An 18,057-nucleotide genomic window follows, 5' to 3' on the forward strand; every position below is an offset into this window, starting at 1 on the left:
ACTGAGATTATAAACAACGTGACAATATGGCCAGGATTTTAATCCATGTCTTCTCAGATCCAGTAATTTGCATATCATATGCAATTCTTGAGCTCAGAGACAAAAACAAGCAGAAATCAAATCACAGTTGTGTGCATTTACAAATACAATTTATCAATGACATTTAAATGCAACTTTCTGATTCAGCTCTGTATCAGGAAGAAAAGAGGAAAACCTGCAGGTGATAGCAGCTCAGCAGTAAAGCAATAGATCGTAACTTAAGAAAACTCCTGATATACATATTTTGCTTCTGAAAAGGCAGAGAAAACAATTCTCGTGTTGAAACTGTTTCTACAGCTCTAGCTACTCAGTGTATCTGCGATTGGTGTAAACTAAGAAAATGCTTTTGCATATGTGTGTTTCAGTGACGTGGCTGTTGAAATCCAATTAGACTGAATCTGATCTAAAAAAAAAAACAGTTTTCCTTATCCTCTTAAGTTTGATCAGATTTGCACCTTAGCAGTATGTTTTACGTTGAAAAAACCCCCGAGTTTTCCCATGTGAAGCTCTGTCACTTTCCAAGCCTCACCTCCTTACACATCTAATCATGTGCAATTATGGATTGGGTTGTTGCTTGGCTATGATGTAAGACACAGGCAAGGTTTCCTCAAATAACTAATAGAATTTTAGAATCATAAAATTGAGTCAGAAGGGACCACTGGAGGCCATCTAGTCCAGCTCCCCTGCAATGAACAGGGACACCTACAGCTAGATCAGAGTGCTCAGAGCTTCATCCAGCCTGACAGTGGATGTCCCCAGGGATGGGGCATCCACCACCTCTCTGAGCAACCCCTTCCAGTGCCTCACCACCCTTATTGTAAATTACCCCTATCCTGAGTTAGCGTTTCTGAATGCATTTTGAACTTTGAGCTTTAACAAAACGCCCAGGTCAGGCAATGTTGTATGTCATTTGGGTCTCTACTAACCTTGTTCTTCTCCACTCTACTTTTTTATTATTATTATTTTTTCTCCAGACATTTCCTACTTTATCTGGAATTTATGCTAATTTTGTCCTCATTAAATGATGGTCATTTGTCATTCACTGACAATGGTTCCAGTTGATCCTGTAAGAGGTAGAATGACAACCAGTCACCTCCTATTCAGCAGAGCTCACTGAGATGCATTCTACATGAACAGGAGTACAAGAAGATAGTTTCAAGTGTGAGAACATAACATTAGTTTCCTAAAATGTAGCTGAAACGCTCATTTTTGTTTATATTGTTATTTTTAAACCAAGAGAAAGCAAGCTAAAGATGTTACAGCTTCCTTCTTCCAAGTTCCAGAGTGTTTCTAGTGTTATTTTTGAGACAACAGCCATTAAGGATGATGCTCTACTGGGAAGTACTGTCACCCATGTCTTTGGGAACAGTTTTTATGTGTTCTCCCTTGAAGGACAAATTGAGATGGAAGTTTAACAGAATCTAAGGAAGTCTGGCAGGATAGTAGGTGCTGAATGAGATAACATGATTGCACGTTGATATACCCAGAGAAAAATGAGATGAAGTCACAAAGTATTTCAGCAAAAAACTTTGTTACTCTGTAGTTTAAGGCCAAAATACACAAAGATTTGGACATCAGCATTCTCTTTAATTTCCATTTAAAATGTCTTTGTCTCTCCAAGTCCAACCACAAAAACTTGAGAGAAGCAAACAACTTCAACAAGTTTTTATTATGACTTGGCAGTACATGAAATACATACATGTGAATAACATGGTGATTTATAGATATGTCAGGTGAACTATAGATATATGGAAGAACACCTCCCTTGAAAATAACAAATTACTAGTAGTGCCAGTGAAAGTTGGAAGAGTAGCTGTGGAAAGACAATAAAATTTTGATCCCACTCTCACGCTGAGCATATCATTACAGAATAAAAAGTCAGGTCAGAAGGGATTTCTGTAGATCATCCACCTTCCCCTGCTCAAAGCATCTTCCAGTTTATAGGAGGTTTCTCAGGGCCTTGTCCACATGAGTTTTTAGTAACCTCATGGACAGAGATCCTTCAGCTTCTCTGGATCTCTGTTCCATTATTTGTATTTGCTGTCCTACAACTTGTATGAATTACCCAGTTGTCCTTTTTCTGTGCTTCTCTAAGAAGTTTTGTCTACATCTTCTATATAGTCATCCATTAGACAGGATACTGTATCCCTCCTTAGCATTTTCTCCAAGCTATATCTCTGGTGTAAGTCATGTGTTACTGCCCTCCATAACCATCCTGGATGCTCTCTCCTAGTCACTCCCTTCTTTGTCAGACTTGCTCCTAAAACTGAATTACTTTTGCCAGCTGGATCCTCTCATTAACTTGAATCTCTAAAACATTTCTCTGTTTTTTCTTCTTTAAGATGGTGTGAGTGGACAGTGAATCAGCAATTAATCGTTATCAGGAATCTTTCAATGAAAAGATTTATCTGAAACATAAGATAGTGCCAAACTGTGAGATAAATCACATTGAAATTAATGAGAGGTGAATCAGAGCCTTGTTTCACTACTCCGACGTAATGGCTGAGAAAGAAAAGTCAAGAAACAGAACAATATTCTCCAGTGCTTTCAATTGCTACTGAGCTCTTCTCAAACTCAGTGCAAGGTTTTGATCTTGAGGACTTGACAATAAAATATCCTCTAAGTTGCATCAGGAATGTCTGAACACTTGAGAGTTGATGGCAATGTCAAGGTCAGCAAAGGGGACAGCAATCTCATCTGAGATTGTAAAAAAAGCTCCAAAACCCAAATTCAAGAATTTTCTGTTTGATGATTAACTGCCTAGATAGCAGCTTTCTCATGGTTTGTTATGAGAGTGCAGCTAAATCCACCTTACTCTGTCCATAAAGGCTCTAGCAACTTTGGACACATGCAAGACTCAAGAGGTGACTCAGATAGTAAGAGTAGTTGATAACAGGAGAATATATTTCTAGGACAGGACAAGAACCAGTAGTGTGTTTTCTGTTCCTCACAGGAATAAGGGAGAGTGGCATTTGGACGCTGCTGGCTGCAGAGTCTATCTGGTTTACAAAGAGCAACAAGACAGAGAGGCCAGGGCTGAACGTGACTCAGCATCACTGAGCCAAGAGAAACAGAGCTGATCTGGAGAATATCCAGAGCATGTACTCATTCCAGAACTGTCAGATATATACAAAGCACTTGTCACCTCGTCCATCCTGGTTTTGCAGTCATCCTTCTACTGAGATAGTGGTGAGGCATTGGAACAGGCTGCCCAGAGAAGTGGTGGAGTCACTGTTCCTGCAGGTGTTCAAGAAAAGTGTAGGAGTAGCACTGGGGGGTCATGGTTTAGCAGGAACAGTGGTGATGGGCTGATGGTTGGACTAAATGATCTTAGTGGTCTTTCCAACCTTAGTGATTCTATGTTTCTATAATTCTAATATGGATCTACATTCAGCTGTCCATAATATAGCCATACTCTTCAAATAGAAGTTTCCCATCAGCTAAGGTATGCATCAAAAACAAAATTAAAAGATCTTTCTGACTTATAGGTGCTTACAGAGAGAACTGTGTTACTTCTCTTTCCTGAAGATATTTCCTTTACCTAAAGCTCCCAAAGATTTGTTCCTGTTTCCAAATTATGCAAGGTACTGATTTGTGGAAGTTTTACAAATGAAAAAGTGATGCTGTGTAATTTAAAGCACAAGACTTAAACTAAAAAAAGACACTATCAACTGTGAATTTTTCAAGACTTACAGTGAGACCTTCACCATGTCTCAGACCTATCAAATGTGAATGATTTCCCTGAATCTATTTTTTTTTTTAGTCTCCTCTCTATTTAGCTCTTCAGTGCAGAGGTTTTTTCTTGTTTAGTATTTCTACAGTACCCTGGAAAGCAATACCCTGGGCTCAGCTCATCCCGTTAAATAAATCACAATGACCATTTTTCTTCCAGCTCTTAATGAACAGCATTAGTTTCCCATTGTTCCTCCATATTACCAGATGTCTTTCACTCTGAGTTAAGAACTCTTCTTCCTCTTTCTGTTGCAAAAGTTTGCAAAGAATGTGGTTTATTTTTTTCCCAAAATGAATAAGCAAGGAGTGTTAAACTTTTACCATTCCTCATCAAGACTCCATTTAAGACCTCAGTGATACAAACAAACCAGAAAGATGAATGTAAATGGTGTCCCAATTAAATGGAACCCAGAATGTCTCCCTGGATACATTATAGGATGCAGTAGAGGTGGTAATGTCAAAGAGGTAGCTAGGAATAGCCTCCAGCATTAAAAATTTAAGCCTGCAACTCATTCACAGCTGTGACTGTGCATGCACTGGGAGAGAAATGGCACAATTGAAAACAGAATTGGCATATGTATGCCAAACGCATCTTGAGGAAGAGGAAACTTAACTCCCTCTCTTCCTAATAAAAGTGAGAGTTTGCTGCAAAGTTCATAACAGCTCTGTAATGGCAAGAAACAGCAAGCAGTTGGTAGGCAAAAAAAAAAAGTAACCACAATTCAGTGTGATATAGCAGGGCTGTACATCAGCACATGCTCTCACTGGAGGCCAGGCCAGTTTGCTAAACTGTGGAGGACAGAGGACAGTCAATCATACCTGTGCATTGCTGCCTGTAGATGGCGATCCATTGTAGACCTTCTGAGAGGAAGAAAAATGAATGTTTTGGATCTACAGATGAATCATGAAGGTCATACCATGAACAGGGACTGAAATGAAACTGAGTGTTGGGTAATTGTGTAACAAAGCTTGATTTTCCTAGGGAACAATGATGGGGAACCACCATCTCTGCTTTAGTGACAGATGTGGGATCTAATCCTTTGCAAAATCTCATACACAAATTCCACCTCCTTGTTTTGTACTTTCCTAGGTGGTCCTCTTGGGAGAGCAGTTATTCCTGAACTTAACCATTAAATGTCCATAGTTTAATGCATTATTTTCCATGTATATCAGTTACTCTTAATGACTTTTTTTATTGGGATTATTTTATATGGTAAAGATAGTTCTTTTATGTGGGTTGCTGTTCTGTAACTTGGAGATAGAACTTATCTTCTTCCAGAAGAATATCAGAGCTATGTTGTCTATGTTTTTAGCCCAGATTTCAATTATTTCTTAACAGGAAAAAGCCACCAACAGAGCTAACTATTCCACTGAACCACGTCCCTCAGTGCCATATCTACCCATTTCTTGAACACCTCCAGGGCTGGTGACTTCATCACCCTCCTGGGCAGCCTGTTCCAATGCATTACCACTCTTCCTGAGAACAAATTTTTTCCTGATATCCTACCTGAACCCCCCCTGGCACAACTTAAAGACATTAGCTCTCGTCCTGTCTGACAATGATCAAGGTCATTGCTGTCTGGAGGATACTGCATGCTCTAGGAATGCAAAATCTTCAGTGCATAAGCCAACAGTCTGTTATGGGGGAGACTGACAGGAAACCCTGGGTGGAATGTGCTGAAATATCTGTTGTGCCCACAGTATTGGATGATAGCATTGTGTTCTCTGACAGGCAGAGGAGAAGAAATGCACCTGCAGACCCAATAGCTGATGAGGCAATGGTTTATTCATTTGGACAAGAAGACTCCAGCACTAAGTAGTCAAAATGAATCCTGGTGAGGGAAATTGCTGTCTCTCTATAGAGACATACCTACAGACACAGCAGCCTGGGCAGCTGTGGAGAGAGGAGACAGCAGAACTGTGGGTCAGTCGTTGAGTGTGTGAGATGGACTCGGCCTGGCTCCAAAGGCTGCTTGTTTAACTGACACTTTATGGAGTATCCTGAGACTCATCTTTCTCTGAAGCCTCCTTAAAGGAGTTGTATTCTTTTATGATTTCGTCTTCCCTTGGGCTAGGTTTACACATATATTAAGGATGGAGGAAACAACATTGCCGATGAACCTTGTGTTTGCTGTGGATGCATTGTGTTTTTCATTTGGGTTATTGTAAGTGTCTGGCTCTCAATGGAGCTCTCAGATGAGCTATCCTCATTACATTGTTATTGTTACTCTTTTGTCTTTGTATCTCTTTTGTGTATTGCAGCTTGTGTGAACATTTCAATAAAATACCAGCTTATGTGGGCAAAAGCATTGAGCTATCAATTTTGTCAAGAGCTGGGTGCACTTACTTTGATGAAACAGTCACTCATCAGAGGAAATAAAACATAACCAGAGGACATGGAAGGAAATGTTTAAGCATCTGAATGCACATAGGGATGAACCTTGCCTTAGTTCATCCTGTCACTAGAAACTACATGAAAGACTGTAGCAACAGAAATTTCACAGTGCTGTCAGCTGTATTTGCAAAATCAATGGGATTGCAAAACTGTAAAGATGGATTTTTAAACATCCCTATGGACTGTCATGGTTTTATGATTTTTGGTTATTGGTATTCCACATCATAACATCATGTAGTGTATGTACTTAGTTCTCAGAAGAGAAGGACTGCTACATTCCCCAGGGGACTTTGCTCCCCTGTTACCATTTTCCGGTTAGAGGGAAAGATAAAAACTCTCATATCACAAGACCTGCTCTCTTTCCGCCTGTCTCTCGTCCCTGCAGCATCTCTCTCCCCAGACGTCTTATCGTCGGTATTCGAGTAAGGCCTACTTTAATTTTGGACACTCTCTCTCATTGCTTTGGATTTATTAGCTTAAATTGTAATTACATTGTATTACAGTGTGTTGTTTTGCATTCCGATATCTTATTTAGTAAATTAGTTTGTTTCTCCTCAGATTGTTGCCACTGTTTTTGCTCTCAGGCCCATCTCCTTACCCTTTTTTTTCCCCTTTTCCCTTTCATGAGGCGTGGGTCTTTGGGTCCCCCATCCCATTCATCACAGAACCAGGCCGAAAGCCCGTAAACCACTGACATGGACTCATTCTCTCAGACCCAGTTCTGAAGAAAATATAAGCAGCAGGTGGGAGAAGTTCAAAGGAGCAGTTCAGTGAATATCTGGATTAGCAAAGCACTGCTACCTATCCAGAACAACTTTTTTTTTGTAGTACAACTCAGAAATACTTCTGCTGAATGAAACAGATTGAAATAAAGGGGGAGTCAGACATTCTTTTTCTGATTGAATTTGTTGCACAGGCTGGATGGGTGCAGAAGGTGAAGCAAAGGCATCTGAAGCACAGCTCAAATTGGAATGACATATAACTTGGGGAGGAATAACCATATGCATCAGTACAGGTTAGAGGATGACCTGCTGGGAAGGAGCTCTGCAGAGAAGGACCTGGGTGTTCTGGTGGATAACAGGTTGGCCTTGAGTCAGTGGTGTGCCTCTGTGGCCAACAAGGCCAGTTGTATCCTGCCATGCGTTAAAATGAGTGTGGCCAGCAGGTTGAGGGTTGATTCCAGCTCTCATTGGGCTGCTTGGATGAAGGGATGGGTCCCCAAATAAGCATTTTCTGGGGAAGGGAAGTTGAGCCTCATCGCCTCTTCTGACAGGTGATGCCTTATATAATCAGCTGAGAGAGTGACGGTCTCAGGATCTTTAATTTCAGAAAGCAGAAAACCCAGCACAGAGGAAGACTTATAGAAAAAGGCAGACCAAGTGTAAAAATTATGAGAAAGAGGAGCTGCTTATTTCTGAGTATAAGCAAAACAAATCTCTGAAATCTCCATGTGGGACAGAAGCCCAAAGGAGGCTTAAAGGATTTTACATTCAAAAGCCCACATGAAGTTTTAAAAAGTTTGAAATTTAGTCTCACAGAAATCTTACAACTTTTGCAAGTGAGGTTAAAATCCATCTCTTTGAAGCTCCTAACAACGCTGTACTCTCCATAATTAGCAGAAGGAGATAAAGTCTCCTGATGTTTATAGCCACACATTCTGAACAGAGCACAGGCATGTTCTAGGCCCTGGCTGCAAGCATTTTAAATGGCTGCCCACGTTTTAAATGCAGTACTATTATCTAGGTATATATATAGAATCATAGAATATTAAGGTTGGAAAAAACCCCATAATCTATATGCTAATATATATTAACACAGGATTTGCACATCCCTGAACCTGAACCTCTAGGTGGAAACTGGAGGAGCAAACTCCTCCCCACTGTAAGAGCAGAGCAAGTCCAAGATCAGCTCATGAGACTGAATGCGTACAAGTCCATGGGGCTGGATGACATGCATCCCAGGATCCTAAGGGAGCTGGCTGATGTGGTTGTTGAGATACTCTCCATCATATTTGAAAAGCCGTGGCTGTCAGGTGACGTCCCTGGAGACTGGAAAAAGGGAAACATCACTCCCATTTACAAAAAAGGGAGGAAAGAAGCCCCAGGGAACTACAGGCTGGTGAGCCTCACCTCCATGCCTGGGAAGATCATGGAACAGATCCTCCTGGAAGACATCTTAAGGCACATGAGGGATGAGTGGGTGATCTGAGACAGCCAGCATAGCTTCAATAAGGGAAGGTCAGCACAGGGAATCATATATTTTATCCAAGTAGATATCGATAGGAGAATGGGAGTGGTTTCAAACTAAAGGAGGGGTGATTTAGATTAGATGTAAGGGGGAAGTTTTTTACTGAGAGACTGAGGTGATGTGCTGGAACAGGCTGCCCAGAGAGTTTGTGGATACTCCGTCCCTGGAGATGTTTAAGGCCAGGATAGATGGTGCCCTGGACAATCTGATCTAGTATAGGAACTATACTAGATATATAGATATATAGATATATAGATATATATCTATATATATTATTATATATATATATATATATAATATATATCTATCTATATAGATATATAGATATAGAATATATATACTAGAATATATGTATATACATATATATAGATATAGATAGAATATATCTATACTAGATATATATATATATAGAATACTAGCAGTTGTCAACCCTGCCTGTTGCATGGGGGTTGGAACCTGATGATCTTTGGGGTCCCTTCCGTCCCAAGCCTACGATATATGGAAAAAAATCAAATCAATGAAGATGTAAAAAGTAGGTAATGCCCTTCAGCCACCTACTATTGTAAAGTGCCAGAGAATTACTTTGACTTCAGTTTCGTTATTTTTGGATATATAGCATTGGAACTCAAAGAAAACTTGAGATGAAAATAGTTCCTTTTAACAAGGTAAAGTGTCCCGGATCCATTTCACCATGTGGGATTACTTCTAATCTTATATACCAAAGCTTACATGATCATAGCTTTGACTTCAGTACGGGTACTACTGACTTTGAAGAAAATTAGACCAGAATTAGGCTCATGATGTTCTCCAGAATAGAAACACTCCATGTAGCATGAATGGTGAACTCTTGTTTTACAAAGATGATTCCTTCCTTTGTACTTTGACATTGCTTTGTTGGATTAACTATATGATTCACTTTGTTCTCTTCCTGAAAACCGGTTGTATTTCCACAGTGGCTTCCTAGGCTTGAATTTCTTGGAAAGAACTTCACTCCTTATTAGAGGTAAGCTGCTGCTAGAGTCACACAAATAATAGTTGCTGTATATATATATATTTAATGTGTTATATTTATAACTGAACAGTGAAAAATAAAAAATTTAAATACGTGAAAGTCTTTGGGATTCATGTAGGCAAAAAATTTCCCAGTGTGCAATGAAAATTTTTTTCCCCATTATGGACACAACTCTGCCTCTGAGGGTTTAGTAAAGTTTCTGTATTGCATTTTGACAGCATACTGTCCATGGATGCTCATCATGCAAGGGTACTGTTTCCTATAACACTCACCACAGCGAGGCAAGCATCCTTCTTTTTTACCTAAGGGCCCATATGGCCTTTAATCTTTTATTCCTAAATGTTTTGACTGCTGCAAAGGTTTCTGAGAACGTGTGAGTTGACTGGAACAGCTTGCCCAGAGATGTGGTTGATGCCCATCCCTGGAGGCTTTCAAGGCAAGGCTGGATCAGGCCCTGGGCAACCCGATCTAGCTGTGGTGTCACTGTTAATTGCAGAGAAGCTGAACTAGATGACCTTTAAATGTCCCTTTCAACTCTATGGATTCTATAGTTCTATGATTCTATTTAGTCCCCTGGGGTCATATTCCTAGTACCAGTACCACTCCAGTTTCAGAGTTGCTCTTCTATCAGTTGCGAAAGCAACCCACTGCTACAATCAATAGCTTGTCAGCATTGTGGTTTTTGTTGTCTTTTCTTTTTTACCTGTTGCAAATTACTTATATGAAATCCAGACTGAATAACACTTATGCACCCTAAATCTATACAATTTTTTATCCCAGATATCTATGGAGGAACATAGACTCCATATCAAAATTAAGAAGGCAGAAGATAAATCACAGGCTATTTGATTGTGCTTAACAGTCCAAGAAAGAGAGGGGAAAATAACATTTGGTATCATATCTAACATAGCAAAGTTATTTATATCAGAGCTATTTGCTTTGATACAGATGTAATTTCAAATAAAATCAACTTTCTTCAAATTAGAAAAGTTATTAAGAAGGTTTCTTTGTACTACTTTTGTATGCTTTCTTCTGTACTATACTTGTAGAGCTGCCTGGAAATATTGGCACTTTCGTCTGCAGAAATATCCCTAAGGAACTGAGATGGACCATTGAACTTCTGGCACTTGACTGACCAAAACAATTAAGTAAAAATAAAATACAGATACAACCAAATATAGTTTACACAGAGCAATAAATGTCATTTGGACTCAAAGTTACTCTACTAAATGAAGATTACTGCTTTATAATTATATGACTAAACACTGCAATAGCTGTTAAGCATATTTTCTCACTAGAGTCCACAAGCGTGATAATAATGTATCTATCACACTACAGCAATTTCTACATATCGTCTCTGAAGTAAGACTATTGTAAGCACATCAAAGTAGATGCAGGCTAGCCTCAGGAGAATGCAACTAAACAGAAAATAACAGGAAGCGTACTAGAGAACTGAACTTTCTTTTTCAACCTTAATGATTCTACAACTATATATATTGAAATAGGCTGCCCATTGAGGTGGTGAAGTCATTGTCCCTGGAGGTGTTCAAGAAAAGGATAGGTGTGGCACTGAGGGACATGGTTCAGTGAGCAGGGTGGTGATGGGTTGTTGGTTGGGCTAGATGATCTTAGTGGTCTTTCCCAACCTTAATGATTCTACGATGCTATGATTCCGTGAAGAGGTAAGGTGATTTGCCCAGCAGATGAGTGGAAAATCCAGCTTTCTAGAGGCTGTTGCAGGAGACAGGCAGCTCTGACAAATGGTCCTATGGTGAGGAAGGTAGCAGTATTCCAGTTTCACAGCTGTTATTTTTGAGGTTGAAATATCAGAGCAGTATTTGTCTGTTTGGAAGAAATATTTTGTGTACTAATGTAGGGTGCAGAGTCTGTTAAGCTGGATATGTGTTCTCTTGGCTTTCAGGGGGAACTGGTAAATTCTGGGAAATAACAAGGAAATAAATTGGAAAATTCAAAAATTCTCGCCTGTGATTACGAGCCTGATAATGTTTTCATGCAATACATACTCATTTGTGGAAATGTTTTAAATATTTATTGTTTTAATACTTTAGAAACAGTATCCCTCTGTGATTTATTCAACTTTGAAAGAAGAGGATGATTAAAGTAGTATAAGGATTGTAATAGAGGTATTCTTGATCACTGTAACAGTTCCATAATGCAAATTTCTGGGGAGAGTGGAGTGATTTCCTCTGCTCACCTTGCCCAGTTTTTTGGGAATCCTAGGACTGAAAATCCATGTTTTTTAGGATTTGCAGCTGCCTTTGAATTCATAATAAGGCATCCAGATATGGAAATTATTCTGCCTAAATACCCTGCTATTTATTCTATCTTCTTCCTAAAGATGTCATTCTGGCTCATTTCAGTAATAAGCAACCAGAGTAAATGACCAGGGCTCAAAGCCAATACCGCAGTCCCTTTGTCCCATTCCAGCAAGATGGAAAGTAGATGAACTGGTTCTGAGGGCAGTCACTTAAGCACAAAATGGTTCACCTGACACTAAGAGAAGCCAATGGAAACTTTTCTGTGACTTGTTTGAACTCCTTGAGCTCAAAGTACTATGATATATACTAGGAGTGTTGTTCTGTAGGTATCCCTCAAAAATTGTCCACTGCCTTCCCCTCCAGAATGAAAACAGCTATGATACCTTCCCACCAATAAGCCAGTAAAACTCTTTGGCTTCATTTACTGCTGGAAATTAGATGTGATTCAGGTTGCCCAGAGAAGCTGTGGATGCCCCATCCCTGGAGGTGTTCAAGGCCAGGTTGGATGGGGCCCTGGGCAGCCTGATCTGGTGGATGGCAACCCTGCCCATGGTAGGGAACTGGAGCTCGACAGTCTTTGAGGTCCATTCCAATCCAAGCCATTCCATGATTCTATGATTCTCTGTGACCAGGACACATCTCTGAAGCTGAGGCAGACTTGTGCAAAGATGCACATCTGATACTCTTGTTCCCCAGGAGCTGACTGACTTGCTGGAAAAGCACATGGACCACCTACTGAAAATGATTCTTGGCTCATGCTTGTCCCTGGGCTCATCTGGGCCAATATTGTGCTAGAATCCGTTCCAAGAACATGTGGATGTTTGCACTCAGGTATCTGTGCACGTTCCCTGGCACTGCTGGTTACTATGCACAGGATGTGGCAGAAGTGGAGGTGCTTGTCTGGGAGGTGAGCCCTTGGTGTGCCCACTTGAATGGCTGGGATGTCATCTAAGCTCCTCTGTCCTGGAAGGTATCTGAGGCAGATATTATCTGAAAGGGCATCTGCATGAGCACCCTGACAGATAAGTTACCCTGCTGCCCAGCACAGAAAGCATATTTATTCCATAACAGAGACTACTTACTGCTATGGACATCAAATGCACTGTGACATCCCACTGTGTGTCTGTGTGGTGGAGAGAAATCGGATTCTCTGAGTTCACTCCTCTTTGACAAGGAAAACACACTGTGCAATCAATGTCCCTGTGTTTGTCATCGTGGCTTTGCTGCTCTCTGCACTGAAGAGTGCTGCAGGTGGCTCTTTGCAGATGTCTATGGAAGTGACAGATTAGGAGTTTGTTCATTGTTTTGATATCAAATGAGCCTTACATATGCCTCCTGTTAAATATGAACCAAAACAGCAGGATTTGTAACAGAAGCTAATTGAGACGCTCATCTGTGTATGATTCATTTCAGCCATGATCCTGTTACTACTGAGATAAATGAAATGTGTCTATTAAGTCCAGCTGTAAATCAGGCCATTTTTTTAGCAAGAGAAGTAAAGATTTTGCTTTTGAGGCTATCTTTAAGGAAACTTTTAGCCTGTACATTGTAAAATAGATACAATTTATGTGCATAAATCTAAATCTCTCCCATTCAAGACTGCTTCACTATTTGCTTTCATCATTTAGGTACCTCAATGGTACTTATGTGTTTTAGTCAGTGCAGGACTGTCCAGACCCACAGTCTATGTATCACCTTCTCTACCTGCCTGAAAGATCTCAGAAGATATTCCCTGAATGCCTGTCTTTGGGCTTCACAGGAGTTCAGCTATAGCACCCCTTGTCTCAAACAGATGTATGCATCTGCTACCTAGCAATTGGTGCTCTCACTTGGGAAGAAAAAGAGGTAAAGTATGGACATTTATTATGGACATTGGATAAAATACAGGAACAGTGTTTGGGATGAGGACAAAAAAGTCCTCACAGGAAAGTGAGAATCCTAAGAATAAGGCTGAAAGGAAGCTCACATAATCTTCACTGTAGAGTGGTTTCCATAGTATTTTAGAAACATAAAATCATGTCACAGTTTAGACTGGAAAAGACCTCACGATGTCACCAAGTTCAATCCACTGCTCAAAGCAGGGCCAAATTCAGTTAGCTCAGGTTGCTCAGGACACAATCTAGTCCAATTTTCCTGGACAGAGCTCAAACTTTTTTTTTCCTTTTCCTACTTCATCAGGAGGAATGATAGAAACCTCTCTCTTCCCCACACCCAAATAGGCAGAGTTTGTCCTTGGAGAAGGCTTTGAAACATAGAATCATAGAATCATTTGAGTTGGAATGGACCTTTAAAGATCATCTAGTCCAACTCCCCTGCAATGAACTGGGACACCTACAGCTAGAGCAGGTTACTCATCCGCCACCTCGTTGGACAACCCCTTCCAGCGCCTCACCACCCTTATTGTAAAAAACTTTTTCTTTATATAAAGTCTAAATCTCCCTTCTTTTAGCTTGAAACCATCACTCTATAATCACTCTAGATGACAATAAGACTAATCCCAGATGTCCCACATAGTGCTCAGCAGTGAAATGCATCATGAAGGTGTTCCAGCTAATCCACTCTCTACTAAAAACAGCAGAAGAACTCTCAATTTGATGAAAATAGACTAAAGACCTTTAGCAGAGAGTGAATGTTTTTTCTCTTAAGGTGAGGAAAGATTTGATTTCTGCTCTTTTATCCAGTATTTTGCTCTTTTTAAAGAACTCCTCAGTCCATGTAACAGCTGCTCAGGGGTGCCTGCCCCTCACAGTGCTCTGTGGAGGAACCTGGTGCCCACCTCCAAGCTCTAGGTTGTAGTCTAGTAGCCAAATTCTGGGAATGTAAATCTCTCTGATTCAGTTTTTTAGATTTCAACCCTTTGGACCTAATCCTAAGAGACTTGCACAAGCTTGTGCTATGAATTGTTTGCAGAATTAGGAATTAAAGGCAGAAGCCCTGTTTTTTTCAGTGCCAAGCACCAAACCATTACTCCTCTGGGTCAGGCAATGAACAAGTCAGAAAACGTTTGGGACTCTGAGCATGATTAATAGACTTAAAAGTCCAGCTTGGAGATAGATGGAGAAAATACATGCTCCTGTTCTTCTTCATTCACATACATACAGATGCTGCTCTTAAGGAGCTTTTCAGCATTCAGAGCACTGACAGATCTTCCACAACAAAGTTTGACTATGTGTCCAAACATAAAGTGGAGATTAACCAGGATAGCCTCTTAATGGCACCGTTAGTCAAGTGATCATACTGACTGACTGCACAGAGTGGGCAGGATTAAAAGTGTACATAAAGAACAAGAATTTTTACTGAACCAATGGTAGATGCTGCTATTCACATAAATATGCACAGGTGTACCTGATGATGCTCATCACACATTTCTGTCACCAATGTGATGACCTACCCAACACCACGCATGAAATCCTGGCAACTTATGCCAGCCTTTTCAGAATTTACTGCGTGATCCTCTGATTTACCATATTCCTAAGCCTATATCTCATCTGCTTTGTCAGGCCTATCCCTATGAAACCTGTGCCGGTCAGATGTATTGAGATATTTTTCACATGGTCTCTGGTAAGCAGAGATGCTTGAATGCTTCCCATTAAATTACCAGGCTAAACATTTTAACCCTCTATGGCCTTGATACCACTCACCAGACTCATTATGTTCAAATACAAGGCATCTTGTCAGGCTAACAAGGCCCTGGCAAGTTTTAAGAAATTCAAATCCTTCCATGAAAGCCAGAGACAGAGTGAGCTGACAGATGAGACAAATATTTTCTACAACAGATGTTTCAGAGAAACTGATAGATTAACATATTACAGAAAACAGTTTTGATCAAGTTAAATGGTTTGGAAAAAAAAAAATCCCGGTTTCTTTCTTGAAATGAGGTACAAAATATAAAGTTGCTGAAACAGAGGAAAATATTTGAACAAATGTGATAGGATTAATCCTCCCCCCAAATAAATATTCTTCTGTACTGTAGGACTAATATTCCAGCAAATCTTACTCTGTGCTGTTAAATACCTGGTTCTTTGCAATCCCAAATTAGATAAAGGTGTGCATAGGTGTGTCTGCAGGGATGATACAGCAGGCAAAACTTTGCCCTCTTGCAATGATCACTTGAAAGCCAATCTCAGCTCTGCCAATGAGCTACCATGGGACTTTTGGAAAAACTTCAGCTTTCTTGTCTGCTAATTGCAGGGGAGTTGGATTAGATGGCCTTAAAAATCCCTTCCAATTCAAACAATCCTATAAGTCTATGATTCTATAATTATCAATCTTTTCTATTCTGCTAAGAGATTAGTGGTTCTTCCTTTGATATTTCTAGCTGTGTGCCTGTACGAGAGCCAGAAGTGCTGCCACGCTCTCATCTGAATGCTGCTGTTAAACAAAAAAAGGTGGAAAGCCATCCAATGAAATGTGCCAGAATTGACATCACCTGGAATAAAAGCATGTATTGAAATTTTCTTTGTCTACTGTAATAGGTTCTCCTTATTTTAGATCAACTACTTTCAAAGGTGATTACATTCATGATGACAAATAACTTCTTCTACAGAATTAGTCTGCTGTCTTATCTTCACTCTTAGAAGTAAAACTTGATGTCCTTGCTCATATAAGCTTCCATTGCAGTACACATGCAGGCTGCAGTAGGATATTCATAAGAGGCTGGATTTTCATCATGACCACTGGGGTCTTGCTTTTGAAATAGCTGAAAGTTGGGAGTTGTATCATAATACGAGGCAAGGATAGTGTTTCTTGATCCAGAACTCTTTTCTTCTCTTCTCTTTTCTTTTCTTCTCTTCTCTTTTCTTTTCTTCTCTTTTGTTAGCCAGAAGTCATCTGAGTAGAAAGAGGTGAATGCATATGTAATATGAACAGCAATAATAGAGTCATATATATGCATGTAGTCACATTAATACGTATGCATACATATACATATACTTATGTGTATAGGCATATATGCATAAGTACAATGAAAAGGAAAACAGAGATGAGAATTATATGCCAGGGAGCTAAAAAAGAACAAAAACTACAAAACATTTGCAAAACTTTTTTTCCTTCTTTTCATTGCACTTCACTCAGAAAGGAAACTGGAATTCCTAGAATATTATGACTTCAAGAAGTGCCAGAAAAGAAAGCTTTTTGTTTTGATTGTGAGATCTTCTTTTGTCTGGGTACTTCCTTTCATTTGCTGTATGATGGTTTTTCTCTACACTCATTTTGCACCCACTGCAAAGCTTTCCCATCTCACACAAGAAATAACTGTGAAAAGGTCTGGTGTTTGTGTGGGGTCCTGTTCAAAGTCAGAGTCAATTCCTGAGGGATATAAAGTTTGGGTTTGGACTCCAGCTCTGGTGATTCATCTCCAGTCATGGAAAGACTGCAGCCTCCCTGTATAGCCACTGCGATGCATAGCACTGGACCACCCTCATCCCCAGTGAGCCACCCCAGTCAGTGCTGTCTGAGTCCCTACAAAACAGGAGATGTCAGCGGGAGAAGGAGCTAAAAAACCTCCTCTTCTGTCTCCTTTCTCCCCCATAAGTCCCTGACTACTACTTTATAGGGATGTAAAGAAAATTAATTTGCATTTCAAGCGTCTGGAGAGCAATGGACAAAAGGTGCTCTAGAAAAGAACATTACAGATGTTCCTATCCTTATGGCTACAGCAATTCAGGATGAAAACATACTGCATAAACTGTGACGTGCTTGAAATCTAATGCAAACCGTTCCCTCTCAAGCAAACAGTAAAACCCCTGGAATTTTTAACTATGTTCTGCAGGCAACAATGGAGGAGAAATGTTATGTCTCTCTCCTTCTTTTTGAGTATTATTATTAAAGATAAAATTCTGCTTGAGGGTGTTCAAATAATATGCTACTGAGGAATGTGCATGAAGTAGATAACACCACTAGGAGGGAAATATATATAATAACAGGAACTTTATTCATTAACTTTGGAGAAATGATGACTATATTAGTAAGGCTGAAGAATGTGAAATATCTTCTGCTATCAGATAAAGGACAGTCTTGTCAGTGCTATGACCAGGCTTTGAAACTTCATACTGGAAGAAATAGTTGATGGAGGCAGGAATAAGAGATGGAAAGCAATTCCCAGACAGTAACATTTTAATTTTTAATTTGGAAAAGTTAATATTATACTAGCCATATCTTAGGTCCCTGGTGGGTTAAATAAACTCACTGCTGCAACTTTATATTTATTTAAGGGACAGCTTGTGCTCTGGACTGAATGTCTTCTCAGGAATACAGAGGGCAATACTCATACCCTTAGGCTGACTATTTGATATGTTATGTGGCTGTTGCTATTGCAAACCCTTTATCTCTAGATGTACAGCGAGCAATCAGAG

The sequence above is a fragment of the Numida meleagris genome, chromosome 2 (assembly GCF_002078875.1).
Source record: "Numida meleagris isolate 19003 breed g44 Domestic line chromosome 2, NumMel1.0, whole genome shotgun sequence".
In the NCBI taxonomy this organism is placed as follows: domain Eukaryota; kingdom Metazoa; phylum Chordata; class Aves; order Galliformes; family Numididae; genus Numida; species Numida meleagris.